This window comes from Silene latifolia, chromosome Y (assembly GCF_048544455.1).
Source record: "Silene latifolia isolate original U9 population chromosome Y, ASM4854445v1, whole genome shotgun sequence".
Taxonomy (NCBI): Eukaryota; Viridiplantae; Streptophyta; class Magnoliopsida; order Caryophyllales; family Caryophyllaceae; genus Silene; species Silene latifolia.
The window spans coordinates 444,477,385-444,499,956 of record NC_133538.1 but is presented as its reverse complement, the minus strand read 5'-3'; the positions used below and the strand labels follow the sequence as shown (position 1 = coordinate 444,499,956).

The 22,572-nt window shown below is 36.9% G+C and overlaps 1 pseudogene; it reads left to right on the top strand.

The window, feature by feature from the left end:
• The first annotated feature begins 8,135 nt into the window (after positions 1-8,135).
• On the top strand, positions 8,136-10,758 carry LOC141632720 (F-box protein FBW2-like; annotated as a pseudogene).
• Positions 10,759-22,572: the final 11,814 nt, after the last annotated feature.

Here is a 22,572-nt window from a genome sequence, read left to right as displayed (position 1 = left end):
TAGCCGAATTTTAACCCATTTCTTCTTGTTCCCTTTCCCTTGGTCTCTTCCAATGACTTTGTTCATTAAACTCGGCTCTCATCTCCTCTTGGGCACGCCTTCCAAGAGGGTTCTTGCAAATCACTATATCATTAAACAAACCTCAAGTGCCTTTTCACATGTCAATGCAAATGAAATTAATTTAACGAAATTAACATGCGAGTAATTAAATTGCGGAAATAAATTGCGGAAATAAACTACGCTAAGAAAGCAATTAAATTGGGATAGAATATTTACAAAATTGTCGTTATTTAACGTCGATGGCTCGACAAAGTGCTTCTCATGATCATGCTTGGTAAATGGGGTCTTCCAAAGTGACTTGTTCAACGATTTGTGCTTCCATGCCTTCATGATACTCTTTAAGTTGTTGCCCATTCACCTTAATTGTCTTTCCCGTGCTCGGGTTCTCAACTTCGACCGCTCCATGAGGATGAACTTTGCTCACAATGAATGGTCCAACCCATCTTGATCTTAGCTTCCCGGAGAACAACTTTAACCGGTTTTGAAAAACAAGAACCTTGGTGCCCTCCTTGAAAACCCGCCGACTTATCATTCGATCATGCCATATTCTAGCTTTCTCTTTGTATATGGCGGCATTATCATAACAGTCAAGATGGATTTCTTCAATTTTTTGAAGTTGAAGCTTCCGATGGAGCCCCGCATCATCTATGCTTTGGTTGAAGGATTTGATGGCCCAATAGGCTCTATGCTCCACTTCCAAAGGAAGATGACATGCCTTCCCATAAATGAGTCGATATGGGGACATACCAATGGGTGTCTTGTAAGCCGTGTGGTATGCCCAAAGAGCGTCATTCAACCTTTGACTCCAATCTTTCCTATCGGGGCTCACTGTTTTTTGTAAGATATTCTTGATCTCCCGATTGTAAACTTCCGCTTGCCCATTGGTTTGTGGGTGATAGGCGGTGGAGACTTTGTGCACGACCCCGTACCTCTTTAACAATCCCTCCAAAATCCTATTGCAAAAATGAGTCCCCCGGTCACTTATCAACGCCCTAGGATAGCCGAACCTTGAGAAGATATTGTTGTGAACAAAGCTAGAGACCGTCCTTGCGTCATAATTCCGAGTTGGTATAGCCTCGACCCATTTTGAAACATAGTCCACCGCCAATAGGATATAGAGATACCCATCCGACTTGGGGAATGGACCCATGAAGTCTATCCCCCACACATCGAAAACCTCCAAATAAAGTATCGGTTGTTGGGGCATTTCGTTTCGTCGTGAGATGTTGCCAACCCGTTGGCATTTGTCACAAGTATTGACGAAAACGTGAGCATCTTTAAACAATTTGGGCCAATAGAACCCGCACTCAAGGATCTTACGTGCCGTTCTATGAGGCCCAAAGTGACCCCCACAAGCGTACTCATGGCAATGTTTGAGTATCGATGGGATTTCTATATCCGGTACACAACGTCGGATGACTTGGTCTTGACACATTTTCCATAGATATGGGTCATCCCATATATAGAATCTAGAATCGGACTTGATCTTATTTCTTTGACTTGAGGAGAGTGAGGAGGGAAACTTCTTAGTTACCATGTAATTGACAAGGTTGGCATACCAAGGCTCAACGGCCTTCATGGAATATAGAGATTCATGTGGTAAGCTACCGTCAACTACTCCCATGGTCTTCACGAGATCCTCATTGATGTGAAGCCTACTCAAATGGTCGGTTACCACATTAGCACTCCCTTGCTTGTCCTTGATCTCTATGTCAAACTCGCTCAACAAAAGCACCCATCTCATGAGCCTTGCCTTGGTGTCTTTCTTGTCTACAAGTTGCCTTATACACTTGTGATCGGTGTAGATAATGACCTTGGCACCCAAGAGATAAGCCCGAAATTTTTCAATGGCATACACCACCGCTAAAAATTCCTTTTCCGTGACGGTGTAGTTCCGTTGAGCATCATTCAAGAGTGAAGAAGCATATTGTATCACATGAGCAATATTCCCGTCCCTTTGGCCTAAAACCGCGCCAAGGGCATAATCACTAGCATCGGTCATGATTTCAAACGGGAGGTCCCATTTTGGAGCTTGAATTATCGGGGCCGTTACAAGCTTTTCCTTCAACTTATCGAATGCCAACCTACAAGCATCATTAAAAACAAACTCCACATCCTTGTGCAAAAGCTTGCACAAGGGGTAAGCAATCTTGGAAAAGTCCTTAATAAATCGACGGTAGAAGCCCGCTTGTCCTAGGAACGACCTTATCTCCCGAGTATTAGTAGGATATGGCAAGGTTTTTATCACTTCAACCTTAGCCACATCCACCTCAATCCCTCTCTTTGAGACTATGTGACCTAACACGATGCCGCTTTTAACCATAAAGTGACATTTTTCGGAATTCAACACAAGGTGTGACTCCGTGCATCGTGATAGGACCATAGTTAGGTGGTCCAAGCAAGCTTCAAAACTATCTCCATGGACGGTGAAGTCATCCATGAAGACCTCTAAGACTCTTTCAACAAGATCCAAGAAAAGACTCACCATGCAACGTTGAAATGTACCCGGAGCATTACACAAACCGAAGGGCATCCTTCGGTATGCATATGTTCCGAAAGGGCATGTGAATGTTGTCTTGGATTGATCCTCCGGACGTATGGGAATTTGAAAGTATCCGGAATATCCGTCCAAGAAACAATAAAATTCCTTTCCCCCTAGCCTCTCTAGCATTTGGTCTAGAAAGGGTAGAGGAAAATGATCTTTGAAAGTCACGACATTTAGGCGGCGATAATCGATGCAAACTCTCCACCCGGTTTGAATCCGGGTGGGAATTAAAGCTCCTTCTTTGCCCTCGATTACCGTCACACCACCCTTTTTAGGTACACATTGAGTGAGACTTACCCATTGAGAATCACTAATGGGGTAGATGATTCCCATTTGGAGTAGCTTGATGATCTCTTCCTTCACCACCTCCATCATTGGTGGGTTTAATCTTCTTTGTGGTTGTCGAACCGGCTTTGCTTCCCCTTCCAAACGGATCTTGTGCATGCAAACGCTTGGACTTATCCCTTTTAGATCCGCAATGCTCCACCCGAAAGCTTCCTTGTACTTTTGCAAAACATCCATCAATCTCTTTTCTTGATCACTCTCAAGTTGGTTTGAAATTATGAGGGGTAGAGTGTTGTTTGCCCCAAGAAAGACGTATTTCAAGTGGTCGGGGAGTGGTTTTAGATTGGGGGTGGGTGGCTTAATGATGGATGGAAGTGGTCTTTCAAGGGAGGCCTCTAGGGGAATAAATTTGGATGGGTTGTCATAAGAATAGGAAGAAAAACACGATTTGGTTGAGCTGGGAATTGCGCAGGCTGCGCATGGGGGCTGCGCAGGCTGCGCATGGGGATTGCGCAGGTTGCGCCTGTGCTCGACATTTCTTCCTCAATTTCTTTCATTTCTTTTTCTTCCTTTACTTCTTCTAGTGGTTCTTCCTTTTCCAATGCCTCTATATTTTCCTGCACATCATGAGACAACAAAAACCGCAACCCTTCCTTCTCGACATTGTTAGTGAGGGCCACCTCAAGTGGGTCCCTATGACTAATTTGGTAAACTCGATTTGCCAAATGTTCAATTTTATCAAGAAAGTAGCAACAACTCAAATCATCAGTCTTTTTCATCGTCTCATACACATTATATTTCAAAACTTTCCCTTCAAATTCCATGGTCAAAGTTCCATCATACATGTCAAGCTTGGTTTTGGAGGTTCTCATAAAAGGCCTCCCTAGCAAGAGGGGTGTAGCCTTAGAGTCCGGTTCCATGTCCAAAACATAAAAATCGGCCGGAAATATGAACTTATCAACCTCTACCAACACATCTTCTACAAGACCTTTAGGGTGAATTGTGGAACGATCCGCCAATTGGATCACAACATTGGTCCTAGACAAGGGAGGCAATTCTAAGGTCTCATAAATGGAATAAGGCATGACATTAATAGAGGATCCCGAGTCTAGCATAGCTCTAGCAAAAGCTTTGCCTCCAATTGAGCACGGTATAGTTAGCATGCCCGAGTCATCGCACTTTTTGGGAAGATTTTGTTTGAAAATTGCCGAGACATGCCTACTAACCGTGACTCTTTCAACTCCTTTCCTTAGTTTCCGTTTAGCATACCTAGGAACGGTGTTAATGATAGTAAAAAGAGGGATGTTGACCTCACATTTCCTAAAAGTCTCATAAAGATCGGTGTCTTTATCAAACTTCTTGGGACTTGTGAGGGAACTAGGAAATGGTACCTCCGGTTCGTACTCTTGTTCAATCTCTTTGAGTTGATTCTTTGTGTTGGTGCTTCCTTCCTTTCCTTTGTCAATGCTCCAAGGACTCCTTTCTTTTTCCTCATTAGCTTTTGAAGATGATCCTTTCTCTTGTTCAACCACAGGCTCTTCTTCAATTTGCTCTTCAATGTCAATAACCCTTTCTTGTGACTTGCCCCTTCTCTTCTTCTTGGGAGGGGATTCTAAAGTTCTCCCATTCCTCAATGTCATAGCACTAGCATTCTCTCTAGGAGGAAATGTAGTGGGGGGAATAGAAGTTGAGGTCCTTTGATTTTTCTTGGCAAGTTCTTGGGCAATTTGGCCAAGTTGGACTTCAAGGTTGGCAACCTTGGCATCACTAACATTCTTGTCGGCATCAATCTTGTCAAGCCTCTTGTTCGTTTTGACTTGATCTTGCAAAATGTTCTTAAGCAAGTCTTGAACACTTGGTTCCTTTTGAGAATTGTTGTTACCTTGATTGCCAAATTGGGATGATTGACCTTGGTTTTGGTTTCTACCTTGGTTGTTGAAATTCCCATTCCTATTTCCTTGAGAGTTTGAACCTTGACCTTGTCGGGAATTTTGGTCCCTCAAGTGGTTGAATTGACCATTCACAAAGCTCTTTGAGGTGTCACCACCCCAACCAAGTCTAGGATTGTCTCTACTCCCAACATTGTAATTGTTGCCACTAGGGTCATAATTGTAGTATCCTCCTCCGGAAGGATTCCTAGCATTGTAATTCCCATACCCCATTGCACTTACATTCTCCACGCCAATTCCTTCTTCAATCATGATGGGGCAATTTTCCTCCAAATGAGGACCTTGACAATAGTTGCATTCCACTTGATTCCCCCTTCCCCCATGCTTGTTTGGATTGTTCACTATCATATTCTTCACTAAGTGAGTCAAATCATTCACACTTTGCTCAAGGTTTTGAGTAGATGAGGAAGAGGTTCCCATTGAAGAAGTATTCCTTGTTCCCTTTTGAGTTCTTCCATAATTCCTCGTAGTAGAGGCAAGTCTCTCAATGATTTCCTTGGCATCCACTATGGAAAAATTTTCCAACCCTACTCCGGTAGCAGAATTGACCATTCTTTGATCATCTTGGCCTAGCCCTTCATAGAAGTTCACAAGAAGATCATCATCGCTCAACCCGTGGTATGGGCATTGAGCTACCAACTTTTTGAACCTCTCCCAATACTCATACATGGTTTCACCATTGAGGTCTTGTTCTATGGTAGTAATGGCCTTCTTAGCACGGTTGTGACGGGCATCGGGGTAGTACTTCTCAAGAAAGGCCGCCTTCATTTCCTTCCAAGTTCTTATAGATCCCGGATCAAGATAAAAGAGCCAATCTTTGGCCGAATCTAACAAAGAAAATGGGAAGGCCCGTAATTTGAATTGATCCTCCGTCACCCCATTCGGAATAGCACCTTCACACATCATGTGAAATTCCGAAAGGTGACGGTTTGGGTCATTCCCCGCATGGCCATGGAACTTAGGCAAGTTATGGATAAAGAAGCCTTTGAGTTCGAAATTTGCATTGGCTCCTAAAGGGGGATAGGTGATACACAAGGGTTGCTCATCATAATTCCTTGCTCGTATCTCCCGGATGGTTCTCGTGTCATTCGCCATAGGGGGATACTCTACTTCAATCGGATTTACTTCAATAGGTTCTTCTAAAGGTGCTTCTTCTACTCTATGTTCTCTTTGTGCTCTTTGGTACCACGGATTAGTAAATAACCACGAATATGCTCCAAAAGCGTCCTCTTCCACGGGGGTTGATTCACCGTGTTGTGGAGAACTAAACATAAACCTTCGCACTACACACACAAGTTAGAACTTCCACTTACTTATCCAAAACAAAGAGAAGAGAAATAACTAACATGCAATTTAACAATCAAGCCTTTAGCTATGTTGCCCTTCCCCGGCAACGGCGCCAAAATTTGGTAGGACAAAACTAGGTGTCGTAAAATACTAGAATTAAGCTACCAAATTAACAATTTATAAGCCAAACTATACTCTAGACTACTCTAAATGATAAAGTAATATAGTGCAAGTAAGGGTCGGTCCCAAGAGAAGGTCTTTTAAGCTAAATACTTGAATTGTAAACTATTGACTACTAAAGACAAGATTATAAACAAACAATGGTTATTCACAATGACAAACAATAGAGAGACATGAAAAAGGAGGTTTTTGAGTTGATTGGTGACATGAAACAAAGCAAAATTTGCAATCTTAGTCTAACAAGCAATATAACAAACACTTGGTGAGTAAGATAATTCAATAATTAAGAGAACTTGGTGCAATTCTTCCTTTGTAACCAACAATGGTAAAGTTTAACTCTTTAATAATTCTCCTCCTAATTTCTACCCAATACTTTCAAGTCAAGATAATAACATGCACAAATTAAACCATCTATGGATGTCCTCCAAGTTTAATCAACAATTCATTAAACCATGAGTGCAAATAAAACATGAACATTAAGAGTTGTGCCAAGACAAGAAGCTAAGATCAATTCTCACAAGATTAAACCATACAAATGAGAAAAGACATAAAATTTCCTACTTATTGCATGAATCCTTTAAACCAAATCAACATACAACAAGCTTGCTCCAAACAATCCTAGATAGATTAAACCATTTCTCTAGAATTTGCAATAGTTGAACAAATAAGAAGCATGGATGGCCAACCCAAACATAAACTCATTCAACATGAAGATTAAGCATAAGGAAAGATCATTAGATAAATAAGAGGAGATTAAAAGAGTCTTACACTACCAAAGTTGGAGACTTTGGATGAATTACACCAAGAAGGGAAGGATTTAGCCTTCCATAGTCTTCAAAACCCAAAGAAATAAGGAAAGATTACAACTTTGAATGGAAATAGTCCCTAAATTATTACAAGATTAGAACCCTAAAAATGAGATTAGATGAGATGAAAGGATGGTAGGTGAATGTTTTAGGTCTTCAAACTCTCGGGTATATATAGGGCTTCACGAAAACCTAGAAAGATTTCCACTTAAGAAGCCCAAAAAGAAGATTAGAAAACCCAGAAAGCAGTAGCCGCGCAACCATCTTTGTTCTTGCTGCGCAATAGTAAGACTGCGCACACTGTTTTGCGCAGGCTGCGCACAGGCTCGCATTTCTGGACTTCTATTTTCCACGAGCTAGACCTCTTCAATTGCCTTCATTTCTTCTAATCTTCATTCTTACATCTCCCAACTGGCTTTCGGGTTGCAAGTGATCCTCTCGTGCCTTGTCTTGACTTTTGAAAGGTGCTCTATCGCCTCTCGGGTTTCGTGCATTAAGATCAAGTATCCAACCGAGGTAAAGTGCACAAGTTACCACCACATAGCCAATTGTCAAATGCTAGGAAAAGTGTACTAAAAGACCCATATTAAAAGACACGAGGGTGATAAAATCACCCCCTTAGACCGACACAATACATTACTATCAATTCCACTTGAAAATTCCCGACCCGAATGAAAAATAGGTAACTTGACCTGTTGCCACATTTCTGTCATCTGGTCAAAAGTTATGTTTAATATATAGGAGGCACTAAAAAGCAGCAGTTGATTTCAACTGTGAACAGCATGAAATTTGGGACGAGGAAGAGGACAGCTTGTGGAAACCTTGATAGGTCTGAATCCATCCAGCATACAAAGGACCTTGGAGTTTTTGGAGTTTGAAGGTATGTAGTCGATCACTTTTTAGAGTGAACATCATTATCGATACCTAAGATATTTTCATGGTTAACTGTTGACATATTAGTTTGTTTATAATTTACCTTTTCGTAGCGCCTTTCGTTGTTGATGTTGGTTCAAATGAGCAGATATGGAGGTCTGTGCATTACAAAGAGGATGGTCGCCAGCGATGAATGTGTCAGTACTAATGTAGCGTAGGCTTAATTAACTCCATTGATGCTGATATTAGATGTTAGCTACTGATTGAACACGTATAATGTGAATTGAATTGTTACGGTTTAGTGTTTGGGTTTAAATGGGTTTAAATTGATTGCAGTGTAATAGCTAAACAAATGTGGTTTTTCCAAAAAAATCTCAGGGGTAGAGAGCTACATATCCCCCTTCAAACGTTTTATGCAATTCAGAAGGCTACCTTCAAATGCTTCCTAGGCTCGACTTTTATGGGTTGCATATGGAACTTCTCCTTGAAGAGTTTCGAGGTATGTCTAACTCTTTTACCTTCCAATGTTATTGATTTGGTGTAGCTTCTGAATGCACTGCACACCCCAAGCTATTGATGGCTTAGCTTAAGCTACGTAAGTCTTAAGTGTCATAATCATGCACTAATTAATTACAATAAAATGTAAATAAATGATTCAGCCGAAGGGATTATATTTCAATATGGTAGCAAGAATTAAGACTACCTAGATTAAAAAGACTGTAACTTTAGTGTATTATTGTATTGATTCTAAGTTTTCGGTTTATTTGGGTATTTTTGAAGGTAAATATATATGGGATAAGAAGGGGAAGTGATTATAGACAATGGGTTGAGATGATGTCAGATGCATTGGGAATTATTTTCAAGAATTTGCCTTTGGATGACATACTGGCAGTGATACCCAGAGTTTGTAAGGCATGGGGGAAAGCAGTTCAGGGACCTTATTGTTGGCAAGAGGTTGACATTGATAAGTGGCGCACTGTTTGCCAACCGGAGCACGTTGAACGGATGCTCCGTTTGCTTATTACTCGAAGCTGTGGATCGCTTCGAAAGCTTAATGTTTCTCGGGTCAGTAATGACCAGATTTTCGCTTTTATCGCTGAAAAGTAAGGTACTCTAACTCATTTATATATTTTATGAAAGGATCTAATAATGGAAACTTTAATTAATGTTAACGGGTTTCAAACTCAAGTCGCAGTTAAGCTAACAAACATTGGCGGTCGGTTGCCTTGACATTTGACAATGTTTACTGCTAAATTATGCTTTTTACTACTTTTTGGTGGTTGAGTGTTGATTGTGCATATGGTTATGTGTTAGTACAATTGGTGTAAGGAAAACATCTCCTTTCGTTTTTCCCAGCAAAACATAAGTGGGTTAGCCGGTTAGGAATCATTTAGGGTCCAATGAACCCATGAGGTTAGAAATCAGTAAGAGATCAATGAGTTTAAGATCTGTTGGGAAAAAAAGTAATTTCATTAGGGGACCACTGATATGTGTGTTGGATTGATTTCAAAGCATTCACATTGGGAAAATTATGATCTTAATGTCTCTTATCGATCCAATGTCGTAGCCAATTTAATAGCTGGTTCAAATTTATGACTCCGTAGACGCGACGCTCTACTCAGCTGTGCGGGAATGCATAGTACTTGATAGTTGTGCTGTTTTTTTCCCACCTTAATTTGATGGAGAAAAGCGAGTTTGCAAATCAATAAATCATCTTTACTACTATAATCTTTAAGTATGCTTCACTGAAAGCAGTTTGGGAATCATGGGATAATGGACATAGATGCCTCTTTGTGCTTGATTGAATGAAATTGGAACAAATTATATATACTCATGACTATCTTCAGGATCGATCAACATTGAAAGTGCCATTTTGCTCCCTCGTACACACGAGAGAAATCATTGCGGAAAGTTAAGTTGTGGGTTATTGATACATACCTTCTTAACTCCATGTACTATGCTATGTGCCATGACTGTTTTTGGTCAACAAGAAGTTGACTCATTAATGTTGAATGATTAAATTGATGGACACCCACAGAGGTCTATTTTTGCTAAACCTTTTGACTGTTTAACGACATTATTATGGAACTTTTGATGAGAAATATGTTCTACTTTAAATAGTGTTATTTGATTTGTTTATTATTACATTCATTCATCGTAATGTTGTTCAACTTGTAAATTTGTGGTTCATTTTGTCTATTCAATATGGTAAGTAGTTCGGGATCCCTTCAAAGTCTAATAACATCTTTAGACTTAAGTTATTGCTCTAAAATTGGAACTCGAGCCCTTGAAGCCATTGGAAAGAGCTGTAAAATGCTCTCGTCATTAAGCTAGAATATGTATATCCTTTAGGAGCAGCATTCAAGGATTCACACCCCCAATGAAGCTCGCCATTGCCTATTCTATACCCAAACTTAAACATCTCGAGCTAGCTTATGTTCGTATAAATGAAAGCGACCTCGGGATGCTCTCGGGATCCCCTAAGCTTGAATCCTTGGATTTGAGAGGTTGTTGGGATGTCCGCCTTGACAAGAAGTTTCTCAAAGAGAAACACCCAGTGCTCGAAGTTCTTGGACCTCAAGTGGTCATGGGATTCTTTGAATGAAGATCGTATTTTGATGATTACTACTCCGACTCCGAGTTCTCGTATTATGATTACATGGATAATAGTGATGAGAGCTTTGACGGAATGTGGGATGATGATGGAATAGAGCTTAGGATTTATGAAGGGCCAGATAGTATGTATGAGTTCGGCTAACCACCATCTCCTTGATTAGTAGAAAAGACGGTTACTTTAAGTATTTTCACGGCTTGTGAAAATTCTTGTCATAAGATTCATAAAGCCTCTTTTTTTTTTTTTTTTTTTTTTTACTTGGTTTATGCATAGTTGTTGAGCCCTATATATGTGGATTTATATATGTAGTATGAATGAAAATCGAGTTTGTATATTTGGCCCTTTGGTATGTGAAGCTTCATGTCCTCATTTTAGCTTTTCATCTTTTAGGTACACGTAAACCAATTGTCAACAAATACAAGAACATATTATTCATGATTTTTAATTTTAATCCGACTTAGATTCGTTGATCTAAAATATACTCGGACCTTGATCCGTCCAATAGCTACATGTTATGATTTGGGTTTCTCGTGATTTGATGATTGCGTTCCTGATGGAGGCGAATTTTAAAGAACAGTATGTAAAAGTCAGTGCGTTTTCAGAGGGATAATTAGTTAATTACAGTTGTTTTGAATGGCATGATAAAACGAACTTGGAACCAAACAACTTAAATAGATAAAATAGGAGGGAAATATCCTGAAATTTTGAGGGAAAATTACTGAAACATGGATGGAAATAGCTTAAATTTGGCGGGAAATTGTGTGGTCTTTGGAGGGAAATGTTTGACAATTAAGTACAATGATGTTTTATATACGACATTTATCAAAATTATATATGTAAGCAATCAGTCACATTAAATTAATCGGAGTTGAACTACAACGTAAACTAATAGAATGTCGTGCCCGAGAGGGTGCGGACCACTAACTAGTACTCCCTCCTATTCACAATAAACCTCTCATTTCATTTTGACACAAAAATTAAGAAAACACACTACCCCACCATACAAATAAATTTAAACCACACAAATATACTACCCCACCATACAAATAAATTTAAACCACACAAATATACTACCCCACCATACAATTAAATTTAGACCACACAAACACTTACCAAAAAAAGGAAATAGGAAAGTTATTGTGAATAGACGAAAATTGAAATAGGGAGGTTTATCTTGAATATGAGGGAGTATGTATTAAGGAGTAGAATTGTAAAAAAATTTATAACTTAACGTGGCACTTCCTCCGTCTCAACCAATAGTTTACATTTATTTTATTTTTCTCTTGCAGAATAAAGTAAGTGTAAACTATTCACTGGGACGGAGGAAATAATAAAATCGTAAAAGTCTCTTAAAAAACTCATGCTATTCATTCAAATTTAACACGGATGTCTTCTTGACATAGATTAGTCTCTGAGTACGAGTAAGCATTTTTAAAATTGGTATATTTGCACTTATCTTTCTTTTATCAAGCAAGTCATATAACCGTCAAATGTATTTTTTTTAATCAATTGTATAAGTTTATGAACTAAGCCTGTGTTAAAGGTACTAATATAGTATATATGGTTATGGGTCCTGATTTTCGCAGTACACATTTTACTCAACGTAGTACACTATTGACAATTTTACCCCTCCCACTTTCTCTTCCATTTTCCTTTCTCAAACCTCTCTCTAATGTCAAAATATCAATCATATTAATTCATATCAATTCATCTCAAATCTCAAATTTAAGCGGTTAATGTCAACATCTCAAATTTTTTCTCAAATCTCATTGTTTGCTGTAGCACTATGGATTGTGTACTACTCTGAGAAAAAAAGGAATAAACAAATAAACAAAACAATATAGTCAATACTCCAAAGCAACGTGTACTACTTCAGAAAGAAAAAGAAAAAAAAAAAACAAACTCTCACCGGAGTCCCACCCTCGCGGGCGACCCACCATCGCCGACATCCCACTCTCGCCGCCGTCGTCCCAGCCTCGCCGGCGACCCATCTTCACCGCCGTCCCAATCTACATAAACGGTTGTACTATATTGACACGACCAAATACTAACCACCATATCGATCGTCTAACGCCGGCGATGGCAGCCATGATGAACACCAATAAACCCACCATAATACACATTAATTAAGTTACACCCTAAATCCTAATTAAAAAAGAAACTAAATTACAAAAAATATTCAAATTAACAAGTAATATAGGATTAATGAAATAATTATCTGTTCGTCACTCGAATAATGTTCATAATTGAAGAATTTTATTGTGGTTGAAGATGATTAAGGTTTCAATATTAGGGAGAAGGAAGAGAGAATTAGGTTTAATGTTTTTTTAGTGAAGGGCAAACAAATGGAAAGTTGGTGCAAAAAGCACTGTATTAAGTACAAAATGTACTGCGAAAATAAATTACGATGGTTATTTATCCCATTCCATAAGACGTAAATCTTAGTATTCGAAAACCCATATAGAGCCCAAACCAATTTAGCCCACTTAGACTAGGCTTGCGCTCACAAAATAGAACCACACATTTAGCCCGTCCCGACGCGTATAAAACTATAAATGATTTGTTTTTTTGGTCTAGTTAGAGCCTGCACAAGCCCCATTTCATCTCTAGTTGACTACCTCTAGTTAGAGGCTGAGCAAGTTTAGCTCCGGAACAATAAAATAAACTGGACCAGATAATTTGGTCTGAATTGAACCCGGGCTGAATTGCTTTTGGACGAAGAAGCTGATCTTAAAGCACTCATTTTTACTTGGTCCAATACTATTAACAACAAGCACTCCCTCATTCAACTCCACATTACATGTATTCCTTTTTTGTCCATTTAACTCCACATTGCATCTTTCCTTATTTGGTTGTACTTTTATTACTATAATACTATAATTTCACTATTAAGGCCCACAAATTACACAAAATCCTAACACTTTCTATCTATTTGTTGTACTTTTAATACTATAATATAATTTTCTTAATATTTGTGCAAAAAGCATATATGTAAAGTGGAGTTGAATGGAGGGAGTATTGCTTAAGATGGACGCTATTTATTTAAGTTTAGGACGAGTGAAATGTTACCCCATGGTGGTAATTAAGACAATTTTTGGCATTTTCTAGACAAATTACAATGTGATTTAGTATGTACTAGTTTTAAACTCGTGCAAAATTGCACGGGTATGTATTTGGGCCGGTATTAATGATTTTGGATGATTTTTTTTTTTTTTGCATCTCTATTGTAGTTATTTAGTTGGTCTAAATCATCGATCTACATAATTAATGTTTACACTTGTTTCAAATACGTGTTCAAATGCAATGGTTTAAGAGGAAATACCGTAATATACTGTTGTAAATAAAATTTGCATACATAAAAAATTTTACACCTCGAATAAAGAAATATAATTTAATAATCTACTTTAACACAACTTAGTGTAACATTAGAATGTCAAAGCTTATATGATTTATTGGTGAAATTAGTGTGTGCTAGTAAACCCATATACAATGAAGTACATGGATCGATAAATAATACTTCATATTTTGTTTTGATAATTAAATATTTCTTATTTTTAACTAACAAATTCAAATATGCCGTATTTATCATAAAATTTCGAATTGTTAAAATAAAATTAATAATCCGTATACAAATAAAATCAAAGTGTAAAGCTTGGGCTAATATCGCTTTGGACTCGTTGTCAGTAAATTTATTGCATATGTATAAATATAGTTTTATCAAATTATTCGGAATGTATAAAATTATTTCATAGTATTATTTTCATTTATTCCAATTTGTAATTCATACCGCTTATATGCCATTAATTTCATTTATTCGGAATGTATAAATTTTTTTCATAGTATTTGTTCTACGACATAATTTGTAGGATATTTGTATTGGCGGAATTCTGAAAAAAAATACTCTTTTGCACACTAACGGGTCCCACCATAACATGAATTTAAAAAAAAGGCTGAATTAATGAGGTGGCACGTTATGGATTGAGGATTGTCTTCTGAATTAATAAAGATAAGATTTGACATTTTAACCCATCTTAAACTCAAAATAGATCATGCCAGTCTTAAATGAGAATTTGTATACTATAAATCAGTCCAATTAACGTAATTTATTTTCACATTACATTTTTTTACTCATTACATTACCATTTACACAAAAATTTCCATTTGATACCCTCCGGCTAAAAACAACACTGAACTAATTTCTCTCGATTTTTTATCATTCAACTATACTTAGATCTCTTCGTTATGGATGAAAATTTAACTATATAAAATCAATTTAATTTGTTAAGGGTAAATTATTGACCAAATTGATGAATTTTTCCAATAATTTGGGTAATTTACTGTTTTAGTATGGTTTTAGGGTTTGAGTATTATTGTTTTCGTGGTACACCTGGCGGAAGCTATTGCTCCGGCTACCTACAACATGAATAATAGAATTTGCATATTGACGGAAATCGACGAGTGTATATCGACTACTAGATCTTTCCAACGGTGAGGCGGGTGGTATGGCTGGTGGGAGGAGTTATGGTCCGATAGAGTAGAGGTGGTGGGCTTGGTGCAAGTCAGTTGAGCGGTTGTAGAAGGGTAGGTGGTGAGGCATGAGGTGTATGTATGTACTGTACAATTTGTTTCCTCCAATTTAGTACTCCGTACATGAGAGAAGAATGAGAGAGAGAGATGAGGAGTGAAAATTAGAGGGGTAGAACGGTCAACAACGTACTATAATGAGTAAAATGTGTATTGCAAAAATAAACGTCCTTAAATCAATATATATATATATAAAAGAGGCTTTTTTCAGGCAATTCTAGAGACTCCAAATTTTTGATACTACCAAAAATATTTTTTTAAATTACTACTCCCTCCTATTCACCATTTTCTTCCCTATTTCCTTATTCGGATTATTCGGGTTTTCTTCCCTATTTCCTTTTTGGGATTGATTTGTGTGGTCCAAATTAAATTACATGTGGGGTAGTATGTTTTGTGTGGTCCAAAATTGGTTTCTTATTCTTTGTGCAAAAAGCAAAGGGGAAGAATATAGTGAATAGGAGGGAGTATATTTTAGAGATAATAATTATCAAAAATGAAGCTAATATTTTATATTTTAGAGATAATAATTATCAAAGATGAAGCTAATATTTTATATCATATCATAGTCATAAACCAACTGTATAAAAAGTGTTGTGCTACTAAAATTCTACTCCTACGTACCTAGCTACATTGATTAGAAATAGAACTACCAAAGAATTGATATATAAATAAAACCATTAAATGATCAAACATTTACGCAACAAAAATTCTACTTGAGCTAGAACATTAGTAGTTACCAACTTCTAACCTGTATAAATACTAACCAAATTTCAATGTTGTCCTACTCCATCATAATATGCGTACACGGTACACTAGCAACCTATTTTGTGTGATTAATTTTCATTTGAGAACTAATCAATTGCTTGATTTTTATTTGCAGGATTTCGGGAGAAAAAATTGACAAAAGGGCAAGGATAGGATTTTAAAGTAAGTTGATGAATCTAATTTGTTTATTGAATGAACAAATGTTCTGAGTTCTTACAACTCTATATTGCATCCTAATATTTTTGTTTGCGAGGGTAAGAGTGTTATATGTGGCCTAAATTTAGGATTTATGTTTTCAAGTGCCCTTGATGAACTAAAAATAAAATAGGTAAACAAATAATCAAACGATATACAAGTTTTTATAGTTTTTGTATTGTTGGTTGGAATTTAGGAAAGCTTCTACTACGAAGTATATCCTGGGGATACCCTAATGGCCTCATGTCATTGAAAATACCTCTAAAGTCTTTCGATTTCGCCTTATTCTACTTGAATGTTTTCCTAAAAAGCATAGTTTTCTTATACATCTGTATTTGTTTTAGCTTTCTTATAATATTAACACTATTTTATTTGGGATCTAACAGGTTATCTAATCATGTGGACGATGTGGTTATTCAACAATATCGGGATGAGTAGCAAGAAATAAGCTACTGTTGCTAAAAATTCGTATATTATAGAGACTGAGACTTAGATCAAGAATTAGCAATTAACAATCTATAGGAAAAATAAGCTATTGTTGCTGAAGATTCATATTGTTTTTTCCAGGCTTTGAATACGTAAATGGACAATATATAGTCTACTACTACTACTACTATCTATAAGGGGACAGAAAAATTTGGAAAAAATATTAATCTTTAACTTCTGTACAAAGTTGGTGTGAAAATTTGACTATGTCTCACACGGTCACACGCGCTACTCTTTTTTGGTATATTGATATCATTTACACTACCTAATGAGTTTTACATGAGAAAAACAACTTTTTTGTTTTAGAGGAATGTACATTTGACTAGATAACAATTACCTGAGTAATTTGATCGAGGCTTGAATATCTACAAATTATAGGAGTTTGTAAAGTAATCTAATACTCCAACCTTATCTTATGACTATTAAGATCACTAGCATCGTAATTACTCATTTTGGATGTAATGTTAACAATCTTTATATATTCCCAAAATAGAAAGGTAAACAATGGACTGAAACACCCTAAAATGAAATAGTTAAACAAATAAATGGTACGGAGAAAATATAACTCAATGGCTTCAAAGTTCAAACCCTACACTTCTAAGTTCTAACCCCTTTTAGTTATTGATCGAGTTTATTTGAGACATATATTGGTCAAGAAGAAGTATTTACCAACAATTCTTATCTTAACGCACTTCAATTTAAGCCATATACTATATTTATTATTGAAAAAAAAGTCGTTCATGAAGTTGAGGTAATCAATAACATTTTTGACATAATTAAAAATAATGCAAAAGTCTCTACCGAATGGCCCGTGCATCGCACGGACATTAAATCTCTCTATATATAAAAGAGGCTTTTTTCAGGCAATTCTAGAGACTCCAACTTTTTTAAAATTACCTAATTAATTTTTATTTAAAATTTAAAATAATATTATGTATAATTATCCTAATATTTATGCAAATTCTATCTACATACGGTTTTATTAATTTTTATTTAAAATAATTTTATGTATAGTTAGTTATCCCTAATATTTGTGCAAATTTAATATTTTTCATTTTTATTGATCTTGTTTTGTTATAAAAATATTTCATTTTTCAACCTACAATTTTATACGGGAAGAGCAAAAATTCTCAAGAAAGATAGTCTCTCATTAATCTCAATAAAAGACCTCTCTCATAAAAGAAATTATTATTTTATTATCATTTTTTTTAAGATTTTTCCTTGAACACAATTAGTGTAATATTTTATTGTATTTTTCCATTTATCTAAAAAATAGAACTACATTATTAGACGAAGCTCTTCCCGTTAATTTGACATTTCTACAGTTCTACCGTTCTAATGCTCCTTAATTAACCAAAAAGTCCAAAGAAATTGGTAAACAACTACGAGTTTTGAGGGGTTTGTACATTTATTAATTTGATATGGAGATAAACAATGGGGATAAACAACATAGTAAGGTAAACGACTTGCAGTTTTGAGGAGTTTATATTGTATAATAAGGTGGTGACAATCATTGAGCTAAGTATTTGGGTGATAAGCAAAGTATTCAATGAAAGTTTCATTTACTATAACTATATGGTGTTTTACGTACGGATAACTAACTTAATTTACAAATTACTAAATTATATTCCATTAAAAAATTTATCTGTAAATTTGAAAAGTGAAAATTATACGGAGTACCTTATTTGAGTAATTGAAATACAACTTTTAAATATAATTCAAAGTGATATTAAAAGGGCTAAACAATTAGAGGAAGGACAAATTTGAAACCCGTGCAACGCACGGGCACAAAATCTAGTAATCTATAACCTCTTAAAATGCATCAACATCTAAAATTCATTCCTTAGGAATAGTGGTAGACTATTCAAAAGCATGCCTTGCACATGACTCCTAAAGTTTTCGTTAAAAAATGCCTTCTACCGTGTTCTCCTCTCCGCTCATTCTCATCTCTTCATTTTTCGTGTAAGACCTTTGCTCTCCCTTCCTCCTCTCTTCAATTGTTTACCCTTTCGATTATTCTATCTGTTTTCGATGTCCCGCCGACTCTCAAGCAACCCGGTATGGCGATTTAGGGGTTCTTTGCTAGAGTGTTTCTATTTTCGATGATAATTTTGGGGTTGAATTTGTTGATTCGGGTCATGATTTGTTTCTGCTTGATGTACAATAACACCCCCGATAAACCGTAAAGGGTGTATTATTGGTTGTGAACTGGTGAGTTTGGAGTTGATAATTGATTATTTGCCCAGGGTCGACATACCTCCATAAGCTTTCCGTGCTTCGACACTTTAGAAATCCAAGCAAATCATAGATGAAAACGCAAACTAATTAGCCCATGTCAAACGGAATTCGATGAATTAAGGAAAGAAACAGAGCTTCGATAACCGAACTTGTTATGCTAAGCCTCGATATGCACAATGCTTTTTTTGTGTTTTATTTTTTGTTTTTTACAGGTTTATTTGTATTTAAAGACTGTAGCTTATTGATCTGTCTACCCTTACTTATAACTGGTTGTGGGCTGGTACATTTGTAGTTGATGATTGGTAATTTTGCAGAGGTAAACAACTAATCGAGATTAATTAGTTAGTTTGAACTAACATAAAGTGTGGCTCGCGAACTTTGTTATTTGGTTAATTTGGGTGCTCCATACTTTTGTTGGCTCCGACTTTTAGTTAGTTGGTTAATTGTAGTTTTTCCTCTATCTACCTCTGATTATAGCATGGTTTCTTTGAGCTGCCTCATCTCATGATTGCTCCGTGCTTTCACAGAAATTCCAATCGTTGACGACCCCCAACCTCTCCGACTTTAGGGTTGTCCTACCCTTTTCCTTTATCGGGTTTGCCTGTTCTTGCTATTGCTCTCGGGCTTTGTATGTGAAAGCATCTTCGCTTGCCTGTGCAGTTGATATCGATTAAACTCTGCAGATCAACTTTTGAACTTGGTAGGTGGCGCCCCTAGCTGTTTTAATGGTATGCTAACTACCGTTACTCTTTATAATGCTCGTATGCCTTTTATAATGTGTGCTCTAATTATCGTGTTAACTTGTAATTGTATCCACCTGATGTGAGTCTTTTGAGTTTTATGTTTTACTCAGACAACCCTATGACCTATGCTTAGTGGTTATGGTTTTGTGGGTTTGTACCAGTACGTATGGTTTTGTGATGAATCGGTCCTAATTCGTGGTGCTTCCCATATGATATTACAGACGTTCGCCTAGGATCTACGCCAAGTGATTATGGCGGTTCGTTTCTCAGGGCTGGTTTATGCTTGTTTCTTAGAGAGATAGCTGGTCTAAGCTGTGGGCAATTAATTTTATGCGACTGTTTGCTTCCCGCGGCTGGTTTATGCTTGCTCCTTAGGGAGATCGCTGGTCTAAGTTGTGGGCAATTAATTTTATGCTTATCTTAGATTAACCTTTGACCTTACATTTAACTTACTTCAGGACACTTAGGTGCTTTCACATGCCACCTCGCTAGATAGTGTCTTGCCTATAAATATTGGCGTAGTTTGCATTGGACCACCCAATCACAGCTCAACCTTCATACCCTATGTTCCCATCTTCTAATCAATACAAAAAAAAGGAAAGAGAACCATACATATCATAATCGACTTTACTAATGGCTACTAGATTTGCCAAGACCTACACCTGTGTCATCATGCACGTGCCCATCCAAACTGTTGTGAAATATAACTAAAAGCTTAAGCTAACAAGGTAAGACGAGAAATTACGAACCACGTATGGATTTTGTGGAGGCGACTGGTTATTGTATGCCTCAGAACTGACGATGGAACACAGTAATTAAAGTCGATTAGATATTATGTTATTAGGTTTTTAAATAAGGGGGAGGGGGAGGTTATTAGACGTAGAGAATATGTAAAATCAAAGACAACTCTTAGAGAAATAAGAGAAAGATTCGTGTTTACGAATTAAGGAATGCAAACGTTGATACATTTATTCAGTTCTTGTATTGTATTGTATTGTGTTGTTTAATTACCGAGGTTATTTAACATGATGATTTGGTAATTGAGGAGTCCAGTATGACAAAATTGACCATTTAGGAACGCCTAATAGTGGAAGTTAGTTTGGAATTTAAGTTTACGATGGATTATGTAGATCTCTACTTTAGGCAACCTTTCCATTTTGCAGTAATTTGCCTATCAATGAAAATTGATGCGGTCTTTTAAAGTACAAAGTAATCTAGGCGGAAACTGCATTCTTGTGATGTTCACCAACTACGTGGCCAGACTAAACAAAAATTTGATAGCTTTTCCAGTCATATTTATTGTTGTTTGTATTGATTCCGTAGATTTAGTTTTCATGTTAAAATCTCTGCTAAAGAAATAGTTTAACCTGAGTCTAATTGACAAATATCATCAGTATTATTGTTTTTCCCCTGCTCTCTGGCTACAGAGGCTAGAAGAAGCAATGGACATCAACAACTCTGTTTCCCAGGGATTTAGTGCACAGGAAGAACTCGTAGCTTAAGAGCAACGATGGTCTCAAGATACAGTACACCAGCTGCAATTGAGGAGCCTATTGCTCAACCCGTGAAATTTGAATATTCAAGCTTCTTATATATCAATGGGACAAGCGGAGGGATTCAGAGTCAGGTGAGTTTAGAAATAAGAGTTCAGAGTAGGAGAAGAAACGAAATATGGGTCATGTATCAGACTCTTTGTTGTCTTCATAGTGATTCTCATAACCAAGGTTGGAACAATCAGGCATCGGGATTAAAATTACCCTTCTACTCCATGTACAACAACAACAACAACAACAACAACAACAACAACAACAACAACAACAACAACAACAACAACAACAACAATAACAACAACAACAACAACAACAACAATAACAACAACAACAACAAAACCGCCGAAGTCAAACCCATAATACGGGACCTTAAACCTTAGACAGGCGCCGGAGGGACCTCGAATCGGCTTAGGAAAAGCTTATTAGCAGTGCATTATTTCAGGTAAAAAGTTGAAAATATTTGACACGAGACTCACCCGACAACTTAGTTTGAAGGTGATGCAAGGATATCAATTAAGCAGTAGCTCGTTCGGCACTCAATGAGGGCCTTGGCCAAAAGAGGATTGCTCACCTAATTAACTAACTGCCTGCTTTTAGATGCATTTCATTCTACAAGTTTCTTCTGTTGTTCCTCAAAAGTCTTGTCCGTAATTTCTAATTTCCTAACTTTGTGCTTACCTCTTGTTCAACAGGAAAGATATACATCGTATCTGAACTATGTTTAAATAAGTGATACACATGCGTAATATTTATTGTTGATTTTCTGACAAAATTTTGTACTTTCATGATTCATGGACTAATTGCACTCTCTGATGGACCATGTCATATGCAAACAGTCCATGAACCCATTGGTGTTGTCGGGCAACAATCCCATGGAATTTTCATATCCTCACTTTTAATGGCAACTTGTGAGAGCTAAATCTACAATGCCATGAATGAAATAGTTGGACATGTCAAACCCATGTCTTTTGTTATCACCAGAGGTAATCTACTTGTGAATCTTCTTAAAAATGCCTCTGGACTCGGGAGTCTTAATTGTGAAACTTAAAAAATTGAATTTACTAGACTAAAAAATAAAATTTACTAAACTTGTTGAACATCTTTCTCAATGAAAAGCAACGACGCTTTCCCAAGCTTATGCTAATGTCGAGGACTCCTTTTGCGCACTTTGCCCATAAATTGGTTACGAGACATGTCGGGCAGCAGCGCATAAGATTAAGTCTTCTCGTATTGTTACCAGGTTCTTTAGGTTGGTTTGCCCAAAAAGAAACTGCCTATGCTTTAGTGGCGCTGTCATTCGTCTTCTATCCGACGATTATTCTCTAATAGCTGGCACTAGACAACGTATTTTCAAAAAAATCCGCCAGTTATGTAATACTCCTACTTACGCTTAACATTTCGACAAATTGGGG